Below are 10,954 nucleotides of genomic sequence, written 5' to 3' on the forward strand. Positions count from 1 at the left end.
TGAGGAACAGAAGATGTCAAAGCCCAATAAGATTTCATCCCTTATTTATCACCATTTGTGTGAAAAGAAAATTTTATTAAATAATTTTAGTGAATACAAACTAAACGTACAACTTGCCTGTGAAGGCCAAACACACATGACATAGCTAACAATAAATTTAGAGAACAACATGGTGGCAATTTGTAAACAAGAGTTCAATAATTAAGAATAGTAAAGTCTTGACTATCCAGATGTTTTAGAAAATTATCTATTAGTTGAATTTTCCAGAGAGCCGAGTTGTATTACTTTCAGAATCCAAAAGTATTTCATTTTAATCATTATCCTTTCCAAATTATTTATGTAGTTTCTTGACTTTTTAATGTGATACAATCTTTTTATTTTAATTTACTTTACCTAAAAACAACACAAAATTCTCCTTTAATCTCACTAATATAATATGACTACTTTTTAAAAAATTTATCTACATGCATAACAATACTAAATGCCAGGCATTGTTTTTAGCATCTAACATATATAGTATATCGGTTTAATCCTTATAATAGCCAGATAATCTATCCTTATTTATAAGATGAGAAAACTGAGGCACATAGGTTTCACAATTTGCTCAAAGTAAGGCAACTAAAAAGTGGCAAATCTGGAAAGCAAACTCAGGAAACCTGGCTCCAAGTCTGTGCACATGGCCTCTATCCTCTGCCACTGTCTTTCCATTTCTGTTGTTTCATCTCAATCTTTACTGACAAATAAGCTTCTTTTAAATAGTGGTAACCAATCAGATATCTATGTAATTCTATGATCACTTTTTCAATTAAAATTGTTAACTTTATTCTATTTTTTTATATAGTCCTCATAATTATCATTTAAATGACCATATAATATTCTATGGGGTTGTCGGACTATCCTTTAGTAAACCTTTCCCCACTGGGGAACACTTAGATTTCTTCAGTTGTATCAGTATCACTTATATTTCTTTCAAATGTTTTTGTGTCAAATTTCATGAAATTTTGACCTCAAAGATGAGACTGTCTGCCTGGAAAAGTACTTTGGACCCAAAACATCACTAAAGAAATATAAATTTTAATTATCTAACTTATTCTTGAAGACTCAAAGCCATCATTGCAAATTTCAATTATTTAATTGTGATGTATCACCGTACTAACTTGGGAACGATTGAAAGGTGCAGGTTGTTTATACTATACAAAATGAACAAAAACCACATGCTTTTTGAGTTATGTCTGTTTTATATAGATTCACTTTTCATCTCTTCTTTTGATACAAAGTTGACAGGTCTCATTTCTATTTTCAGAGTATGTACTTCCCCTAGTTTGAATTTATTGCAGACATAATTTTGTTACATTGTATAAACAATAAATAAATAAGATCTGAGTGAAGATTGGTAGTGCCCTTTTATGAATGAAATATATGGATTTTGCCAAACCTGTTTCACCCGCTAAGAGCTCTTTACCATCCTTGTCTCCTAGGTTCAAACAGACAGGGGTATCAGGCAGTAAATCGACCCAAAGTTGAACTACTGCAGGATTTCAATAGTGAGAGAATAGAGAAAATGACATTGAGGTAGGAAAAGATAAGAGAGTGAATTTCCTGAGACCTCTTAAAGATGTATAAAACATGCAAGTAAAGATCCATGACGGAAGGCGTTTTTTCTCTAGGAATTTATAATTTAACTTTTGTTTGAGACCTGGGTTTAGTCCATAAGCCAGTGTGTAAGGATACCATACTAACTAACAATAATAATAATAACTACATTTAAGATATATTTTTTAATATTTATTACTGGAATCCATTGTATGCTAGAACTATACTAGGTGACAATGTGGGGATATAAAAGATGTGCACAACATGGTGCCTACTTTTAAAAATTCAAATCTTTTTAGGAATAGCCATATAAAGCAATGTGGGAAAACCTATAAATGCCAACTAATAAACAGTATTGGCATGATTTTCCAATGAGAAGGCTTGATGTTATCGAATGAGTTTGTTAGTAGTCATACATCTATATTGAAAGATGACTCTCTATAAGTTACTTTTTCAAGGACAGTGGATCTTCTCCTTGAGACAAAAAAAAAAGACAGTACAGTATGAAGTTGCTTGACTGTGTGGAAAAGAGAAAATCTCAGAAAAGAAAAAAATGCTCATAATTTTCTGGGAACCTAGCAAACTGGTAAAGTCTTGGCCATGATGGATTACATTAGAATGTGGGGAGAGAAATACCATGCATTGTTCTGTGGCATTTTTCTTTTAACTGTCCATTTCCCAATTCTTTAATGTTTGCCTCATATTAATAGTGACCGATATGAAATAATCAACAGACTTGTGCTGTAAATCCAAAGAGAAAATTGCAAAGAATTTAAGGATTAGGCCTCATATATAATTCTGCCAGATAAATGGAAGAGAGCCAGAGAAATGGAATAAAATTAAAGCAATACTGCAGTTAAATTGTATGCATTATGTCTTTATGCTATATTTTTGCTGAAAGAAAGATGAAAAGGTACACAAAAATACACAAAACTTTGCTGTCAGCAAGAGTGAATTACTAGTAAGTGTCGCTGAGAAGCAAAAAAGAAACAACATAAATTATTATAATCACCATCATCATCAAGATTCATGTGTTAAGTTCACATATTTTCATTGCGTGGGTTGGATGTGTTAAAAGCAAATTGAATAGGCATGGTGCCTGTCCTACAGGAACTTATGATTTAAGACCGACTACGTTACCAAGACAAATGTAAAAGGAGCACAGACAAGTATATGTCCCTCAAAGAAACACATAAATTGAGTGAATGAAAGAATAAATAAACTAAATCCTTTCTGTTGTTTATAAGTTGAGAGAAAGAGGAATGGCATATCTATGGACTTCTGAGTTTAGAGTTTAAGCACCAGTTAAACTAGTCTCACAGGAATGATTTTGGGGAGGTACTGTTACAGTAATGGTAGAAAGCGATCTGAGTAAACTGAAAGATTAGAAAGCTAGAACATTTGAGATTCTGAATCAAGAGTTAGGAAGCCTTGCTTTGCCCACAGACAGATTCTTGAATAGATTCCATACATCATGGTCCCCTATTTTGGCATGATGGGCTATCTCTGGTCTATTTCAAAGAAAGAAGTAACATGATGAAAATGATGGATAGAGAATGAAATATAATTCCATTTGTGAAACAAACTTTAAAATGTTCCCTATTTTCCCATGCAGAATTATTCTATATTTACAGTCATGTGCCGCATAACTATGTTTTGGTCAACAACAGACTGCATATGACCGTGGTCCCCTAAGATTATAACAGAGCTGAAAAATTCCTATCACCTAGTGACACTGTAAATGTCATAAGATCATAGTGCAATGCATCACTCATGCATTTGTGGTGATAATGGTGCAACAAACCTTCTGTGCTGCCAATCACATAAAAGTATAGCACATGCAACTACATACAGTACATAATACTGGATAATGATAATAAATGACTATGTTACTGGTTTATGTGTTTACACTACTATACTTTTTATCATTGTTTTAGAGCGTATTCTTTCTACTTATTAAAAAAGTTTACTATAAAATAGTATGCCGTGTTATGCCAGGAGCCTCACACATTTCATGTTTACTGCCTTCTTGATTGCATCATTTCCTCTTGTCCTTGTTTTAATCTTACGTTGTTTTATTCATCATGGCCTCTAAGTGCACAAAATCCACTGCAAATGTTGCCAGTAAGAGGCCATGGTGAGCGATTGACCTGGAAAGGAAATTAAAACTGAGTAAAGACTACGAAGGTGGAAAATCAGTGATGGATATTGCTCACCAGTTATGCAGATCCCATTCCACCACAACTGTGATCTTGAAGAACAAGAACAAAGCGATGGAAGTTGTTAAAGGATTTCCTTCACTGAAGGCAATGAGACTGACAAATATTCGAGAAGGACCTATAACAGCATGGAGAAACTTCTAAAGATCTGGATTGAACACCAGACACAGAAGCATATCCCTCTCAGCACCGTGATGATCACAGCCAAAGCAGAAAGTTTGTGATGTTGAAAGAAAAAGCTGGACTTGACTATGAGGTTGAATTTACTGCTAGCTCTGGGTAATTTAAATGATTCAAGAATTGTCATTCATTACATAACGTGAAAGCGAGTGGTGAGTCTGCAAGTGCTGATGTGAAGGCAGCTGAAGAATTTTTGGAAACTCTAGATAAGCTGATTGTGGAGGAAAATTACTTGCCAGACAAATATTCAACATGAATGAAACTCCCTATTCTGGAAATGGATGCCTGAAAGGACTTTCACCTGTAAGGAGGCCAAGTCAACACCAGGTTTCAAGGCTTTTAAGGACAGGATAACGTTTTTGCCTGGGGGCAATGTTGCACAAATTGAAACCCTTTGTCATCTGGCACAGTAAGAACTCCAGGGCTTTCAAGCACATCAGTAAGTACACACTGCCAATGTACTACAGGAGCAATAAGTCATGGATGACCCAGCTCCTCTTCCAAGATGGCTTCCTGAATTGCTGTGCCAGTGAAATGAAGAAGTACTGTTTGGAGAATAACATACCTTTCAAGATTTGCTTATTGTTGAGAATGCTCCCAGATATTCTCTTTTTATTGGCGATCTTCATCCCAATATCAAAGCAGTGTTTCTTCCTTCAAACAACACTTCTTTGATCCAACCAATGGATCAAGGAATTACAGCAGCTTTTAAGGCCTGCTGCCTATGGAGGGCCTTTGCCCAGGCTATTGTGCAACTGAGGAAGACACTGAGAAGACACTGATGCAATTTTACAAGAATTGCAATATCCGTGACTGCATCCAGAACCTTGCTTGAGCTTGGCATGATGTCACCAAGGAGTGTATGAATGGCATCTGGAAGAAGACACTCAAGATGTTCATCCACATCTTCAAAGTATTTGCCAAGGATGAAGAGGTTGCAAAACCCAACAAGACTTTGATTAAGATAACCATTAATAACTTTAATCTGGGTGTAAGGAGGATGACATTGAGGAGGTCCCAGAGGGGGTCCCCAAGGAACTGACTAATGAGGGGTTGTTAGAACTGAACAGGAATACATAGCTGAAGAAGAGGCAAGAGAAAAATAAACTGCAGGAGAAGAAAAAGAAGAAGAACCCCCAAGAAAATCACAGTGGAGGGTTTAGCAGAAGCTTTTTCAGGCCTCAACAAGCTCCTTAAAAATTTTTAAATCATGGACCCCAACATCAAAAGGTTTTCATTAATAGAAAGGAATGTTCATGGTGTATTATCTGCTTGCGAGCAAATTCATGATTAAAAAAAAGCAAACTAAACCAATAACCATGGACATATTTATGAAAAAAGTGACACTTCCTCAAGAAGAACCTCAGGCACATCCTTCAGGAGGTATTCCAGAAAAAAGCATTATTATCATAGGAGATGACAGCTGTGTGCATGTTACTGCCCCTGAAGACCTTCCAGTGGGATAAGATATGGAGGTAGAAGACAGTGATATTGATGATCCTGACCCTGTGTAGGTCTAGGCTAATGTGTGTGTTTGTGTTGGTGTCTTCATTTTTAACAAAAAAAGTTCAAAAAGTAAAAAAAAAAATTAAAAATTTTAAAAATAGAAAAAGCTTATAGAATAAAGATATAAAGAAAGAAAATTTTTGTACAGCCCTACAATGTATTTGTGTTTTAAGCTGTGCTATTATGAAAGAGTCAAAAGGTTAAAAAAATTTAGTTTATAAAGTAAAACAAATAAGCTAAGGTTAAGTTATTATTGAAAAAAGAAAACTATGTTTTCATAAATTAAGTACAGTGTACACTATTCAGTGTAAGTGTTCAGTGTTCATAGTCTATCGTAGTGTCCAGTAGTGTCTTAGCCTTCAGGTTCACTCACCACTCACTCGCTCACTCACTCAGAGCAACTTCCAGTCCTGTAAGCTCCATTCATAATAAATGCCCTATACAGGTATTCCATTTTTTTATCTTTTATATCTTATTTTTACTGTACCTTTTCTATATTGAGATATATTTAGATACACAAATACTTCCCATTGTGTTACAATTGCCTATAATATTCAGTACAGTAACACGCTGCTCAGGTCTGTAGCCTGGGAGCAATAGGCTATCCCATAGAGCCTAGGTGTACTGTAGGCTACACCATCTAGGTTTGTGTACAGACACTCTATTATGTTCGCATAACAACAAAATTGCCTGACGATGCATTTCTCAGAATGTATCCCCAACATTAAGCAACACATGACTATACATTACTTTGTAGATCACATTGTAACTATGCTTTATTCTTTGTCTTGTAATGGTCTTCATCCAAAAGCCACACTATTCTGATCTGACCAAAACAAAATTTCAGAAAAGACCATTTTTAATAATTAAATTAAAATTTCAATTGTCTGGAAATTAGTTCCTTATGTATTTAAAATATCATCATTAATAAAGGGCTGAATTTGTAAGATTCTAGCTTTCATGATTCAATCTCCTTGATTCAATCATCAAAAAATAGAAAGAAACAGCACAACCAAAATGGTTCTTTAATATTTTATCAATGTAAAAAGAAGTTGTAGTAGTCACACAATTTTACAATTTTTGAAAACACACTTAGTGTTGTTCAGTGTTTCCTAGTAAAACTCATTTCTGCATTGTTTATTTTTTAATTTGTTCTTCATTGCTTGCTTTGCAATAGAACATGTGTTTGCAATTGTATTTAGCAAAATTCATGATCTTAACATTGTACACCAAAGTCAATGTGCCTTCCTGGCACAAAACAGCCAGTATTCAAACACTTTTCTAACGTTTGAGGTTTCTGTCTCAATTGACAAAATTGAAAAATATGTATTAGCCAAGCAAAACCACTATCTCAAAGCCATGTTGAAAATTACTCCAACCTGTCAAAGTCAATTGAAATTCCCTTCCCAGTCCAGTTCTCAACTTCATTTTGTATGTGAAATAGAAAAAGTTGGATTTGATTATAACCACATGCAGAGGGAATCAAGAAATCACATATATCTTATAAATCTCATACTACATACGGTTTTCTTTTCAAAGAATTTTGTCTTTCTTTTTCTTTTTCCATCATTTATCCCATCTCACCTGTTCTGAATAAGTCACGTATTTGTAGCGTCTGTACACGAGCAGTTAACTAGCAGTGAGTCGTGTAGCACATTAAAACATCCTTGCTGTACCACATCATTCACACCTTGGAGATGGAACAACCCTAAAGGAAGAGATCTAAGATCTGTCCCTGATGCAGGTCCAGTAATTTGGGATGTTGCTCAATGTCAGTATATTTTCTATTATTTCCTACGTTTGTATCCCAACTACAGTGGTCTAACCATGGTGCCCAGTTGCTGTTAATCCAGTTCTAACAAAAGGGCAAAAGTTCACTATGGAAGCAAGTTCCCTTCTTTAAGATGAAAATCAATTTTTTTTTCACACTAGAAAAAGCCGTGATCCAGAACACAGGAGGGGAAACACAAGGTTATACACAAGATGAGGAGCATGACTAAAACATTACCCTGCCCCTCGTCAATGTTGGGCAATACAAGCTGCCTGAAAGTTAGAGCCCATAAAATCCCTGGCAAAATTTAGGAGAATAACAAAAACAAAATAATGGCAGCCACTGGGGAAAAGAAAGGCAGGTCACTTGGAGTCAACAATATGATTTCCATCTATAAAATCAACCCAGAGTCCATTGTATTCAACGCTTATGGGCATTATCTAAAGGACAAAGCAGAATGTGTCCAAAGAAGTCTAAGAGACCAATATAAGCTGTGTATCACATCTCAGTTCACTGTTATTTATTGATGAGATATTCTGGAATATTCATCAAGGCTTTGATGTAAATATTTCTTTCTCATCTTAAGTAGGGTAATTGAGACTCTGGTGGAATAAATGACGCATTCAAGATTAGCCAGCATGTTACTACCAAAGAATGAAATGAATTAGAAGCTAATTTTCAGGCCCTCGAATAATTTGAGATACTCAACCATTTGGGGTGAGTGAAGTTTTGGATTCTAGTTTGAGATACTTAGACTTTTCATTGTTTATACTTGTCTATGGGTGAAATGTAACTTCAAGGGAGAACAGTGTACTCTCTGTACACTCTGTAGAACGGTGTACTCTCTCTTCCACTCCCACAGCAATCATGGAAGGACTTGCTTTGGAAGTGCCAGATGATCGAATTAGCCTGGGGTTCTGAGCTCCCACATGGAAGACAGCTGCCCTGGAAAGTTGCCTGTACCCTCAGCAGACCTTGAGAGAGCAAATAAATAAACTGTTGTATATTAAGCCACTGGGATTTTGGTATTGTTTGTTTCCAAATCGTAATGTAACCTATCTTGACCGATATACCAACCGTTATAAAAATACCGTTAATATATTTGAATTTAACTTTCCAGTATTATTTTTTATATATAGATGTATATAGAAATTTGGATCATTTTGTACACGTTATTTTGTAAACTTTTCTTTACCAAATAATATATAGCGAACATTTTACCAAGTCATTAAATATTTTTCTGCAAAACTCTATTTTTAATAGTTATAGAGTACTGAATTAAATTTGTACCATATGTTGTCTAATTTTTCGCTAATATTGGAAAATTTTGCTAAATAGTGTTCTATTAGCTAACCTATTCCATGTTCTTTGTGTATATTTCTGATTACTTTCCTGGGATAAAGTTTTTCAAAATGGAAATCCCACATCAAAGTTTATTCATACCTTAAAGGTTTTTGATACACATTGCCAAATTACCCCTCAAAGATTTTGTACCAACTTATAATTTTTCTGAGAGTGTATATCATTGTCATTCTACCCTTGATGACCTGGAGGACTGTAGTTTCTTAAAATTGAAAATTTGAAATACGGAAATTATCTATCTCATGTCTTATTTTAACTTGCAGGTAAAGTTATTAGGTGTAGCCAGTTTCAGGGAGAAGATCAGGAATTCAGGTCTTATAAGAACGGAAGCAATTGATGCTATGTATTTGCCTCTCTATATCTTTGGCCTCATTCTGAAAATGTTACTATGTGATATTTCATTGCCATTATTTCATAAGGGCCATGCAGATTCAATTTCGTATTTGACTCAAGAATTCCATAGGGTAACTTTTAATTCCAATCGTTGAGTTTGTTTTTATCTGCTTACATATATTATTGATTACTAGCCTTATTAATTTCTGGTTTGAGACAATGATTTGCATATTTCCTATATTTTTAGCATTAAAAAATATATTGTTTGCCTCAAATATATCTCCATTTTTTAAAAAGTTTCCATTTCAGTCTCACGGATGTGGTAGACATGGTGAATTTGGCACTCAATGTCCATTCTATTTTCTAGGAAGACTTTTTATACTACAGAAGCTGGAAAGCCAAAAACCACATATTCAAGGTTAACTGGCAATTCAGGATGTAGATGTGAATGAGATTTACACTGAAAATGCCCCACTCCATCCTTGAAATTGGGAAGTTGCAAGTGAGGTGGAGGACAACTTCTTGTTTCACCTATTGCTGCTGGCAGGTAAGGACAGAGATGGCATCACTCCAGTGCCTACTCGCTAACTTCAAAAGCACCTGCGGTGGAGACATCAGCAGCAGTTTCCTGATGCCTGGATCAGAGCTCCAGTGGTGTGTTCTTGAACCTGACAGTTTAGGTGGTGTTCACCTGATTACCCACTTTTCTGATTACAGCAAAGGCACTTAGCAACCCCGTGGGCCTAGTCAGCGGTATGAGTCTGGGAATGATTCCTGGGAGATCATTCCACAGCCTACTTCCCCTGCCTTTCCAGCCATTTTGTACAAACTAAGTCATCTGTGTCAAATGTCTTTTGCTTAAAATAGCTAGAGTGATCTGTATTTCTTTTAACTGAGCCACTGACCGATATAAGCAGTATGTAACACTTAGCCCTCTTTGCAGTTTCTGAAAGTTGACATATAGAAATGTTTAAAATAATGTGATTAATTACATTACTTACATTGTCTGTATTCTTTGTTTCTTTTACTTGTTTGCTTTTAAAGGACAGAGAGTATTGTATTAAAGTCTCCTTTAACAATTGTGGGGTTTTTCCTTTTTCATTTTCTCCTTGATTTATAATGTTTTTCCTTTCATCAAATCTGATGTTCTACTTGCTTGGTAAAATTTTGTTCTGTTAAAACCTCATTGTGTTTGGTGTTCTTCACCCACTGAAAAATAGCCACTTCGTTCACTTTAATGCTTTTCTTTTCCCTTGAATTCTTTCTCAGACACCAATTCTTTATCTGATACCAATATTGAGACCCGAAGCATCATTTTGATTGCACTTATTTGATATAAATTTGCTCATTTTTTATTTTTAACCTTTATAACTTACTTTGATTTTATATATACAGAAATTCATTTACAATGAAGACTTGGTTGGTTATCTGAGGTGAGATGGTAATGTGTGAATGGTTAAAGTGAAAAGCATAGTTAAAGCAGGAATGTAACATAGGATAACTTACAACCAGTTCACCTATTGCTCCGCCTTTGTGACATCAACCTGATCTAACCCAGATTGGTTTCAATAGTTATTCAAAGGCCATACTAACATGGAACTGTGGATGTATGCCATGCTATAAAACCTAACTCTGCCTCAAGACAGAAAGGCACAATTCCACTGTTTATACTAGACATGGCTCTAGATGCTAGCCACACAAAGTGAGCAAAAATAATCATAGCCCATGACAGGTAACCTTCCACGTAGACAGCAACTTTTCCTATCAAGGCTGCTTCATAACACTAACTTTATGAAGACATTTTAAGCAACAATTAAGGATATATATCTCATTTATAAAGCAATGGCTTGTGCGATCCTGATGTGAATAACTCAAATGGGCTGACAACTGTATAAATATAAAATACCTACAAGGCTAAGTTTGCCCATGTGCAGGCAATGACAGCTACAAAACCACTCAGTCCTCTGCCTTCAGGGAGCAAGTTTTTTCC

Source organism: Equus caballus, chromosome 10 (genome assembly GCF_041296265.1).
Source record: "Equus caballus isolate H_3958 breed thoroughbred chromosome 10, TB-T2T, whole genome shotgun sequence".
In the NCBI taxonomy this organism is placed as follows: Eukaryota; Metazoa; Chordata; class Mammalia; order Perissodactyla; family Equidae; genus Equus; species Equus caballus.